This window comes from Fundulus heteroclitus, unplaced genomic scaffold (assembly GCF_011125445.2).
Source record: "Fundulus heteroclitus isolate FHET01 unplaced genomic scaffold, MU-UCD_Fhet_4.1 scaffold_83, whole genome shotgun sequence".
NCBI classification, from domain to species: domain Eukaryota; kingdom Metazoa; phylum Chordata; class Actinopteri; order Cyprinodontiformes; family Fundulidae; genus Fundulus; species Fundulus heteroclitus.
This window is the reverse complement of record NW_023397285.1, coordinates 1,119,453-1,121,125: the sequence shown is the minus strand read 5'-3', so window position 1 is coordinate 1,121,125 and position 1,673 is coordinate 1,119,453.

The following is a 1,673-nucleotide window of genomic DNA, read 5'->3' as shown; positions in this document are numbered from 1 at the left end:
TTATCGTGCCTTTATGATGTTAAATCTATGTAGATAAAAGTATGGTTAAAAGGCAAGAGCAACTAAATAAAATACAATTTTAGATGCAGCTCACTAGATGGTTGTGCTATTTTTTGAACAGGCTTGAGGGCACCACATATGGTCCTTGGGGGCTACCTGTTGCCCTGGGTCACCATGTTGTGACCCCTACCTTACACCTTGTCAAAATTTCTACCTTAATCTGCATAACACATCATCCTGGTAATCATCGGGAAGAGGAATGTGATGGTAGAAAACTGATGAAATATTGTGCAGACTTTGATTTAAAATTTAAGCTGGTTTATGCACCTTTTTTGTTTATTTGAAAGGTCCTTAGGTCCCACTATGGCTTACCAGCACAAGCATAAAAATATTCTGTGGTTTTGAATGCTTATGGTAAAGTCAATCTATGATTATTTCATATGGAGTAAAATTGAATCATAATACAGTGTCGCTGCAATTCACCACTTCACTGTTTTCCTGTCTCTAAAACAAGCATACACACAACCTTTGTGTGAAAAGTGATGTATGTAAGTTTTAGGCCCGTTATTTTGCATATCCAACCTTTATAAATTAGACCCCAGAGCTGTGACTTCTTCACCAGTCCTCACAATCATGACTGTACCACGAGTCTCCTGAGCACCAGCTCCAGTATTTGGATGGGTTAAAATCAAACCGTCTCTCCCAGTGACTTTACTGATCCTGTCCACAAATAAGCATTTGAGTGTTGGTCTAATTATTCTTTCAGTGTAATTTCATGGCTGCTTTCTAGAGCTTTTGTTGGTTCCTCTGGTCTCCATGTTCATCAGTTTCTGTCACCTATCAAAGTTCAACGATGCAGCTTGAGGTCCTTGGGCAATTCAATCTGGAGAGACTCAGACGGAGAAAGAGAAAACGATTAACAAATTTATTTGACAAAATGAATAACAGTTCTTTGGCGCTCGGGCCCCGGCTGATGATTTGGGCAGTGAATTCCGACGAATTCAGATGAGCCCATCAACGCTGAATAGGGATGCTCCCCCGGGGCCCAACACTGGTGGTGGAGGTTGGAAAAGATGACGTCTTGGAATGCTGGTGGAGAAGGGGAGGAGGTGGGTCGAGCACGGCTGGAAAGCGACAGGCGGCGAGGGTGTGGAGCCTTTTAAACGGAAGCTTGATTGAAGATTGGAGAAAGCGGGTCAAGGTCCGGAGATGAAGATGACGCAGTAACAGGTAGGCGGAAGTCTTCCAGCTTGAATTTGCGCCTAGGCTTCATTTCCCTTGAGTCTCTTTTTGGTTGTAGTTTTATTAGGCCTGGGCAGAAAATGAAGCATTAAAATTAAAATTTTTGAATTTCAACAGAATTAAAAAGGGACATGTTCAAGTAGCTCTGCAGTGCCCCCTAAGGTCAGCAAGGCCAACCGTTATAATGTGGACATTTGAAATTTTGGCACGCAGATAGAACCCTCCGAAACAAAATAAAAAAAGTATCTTGGAGAATAAGTCCTAAAGCCAACAGGAAGTCAGGCATTTTGGGTCAATTTTTATTTTTATTTTTTTTATTTTTACACTGCTTTGATAAACTCCACATGCTGATGTTCCACAGTTGATCTAAAATATAAAATGAAAGTATCTGACACATTTAGTCTTTCTAATTGACCATAAATGTACAATAC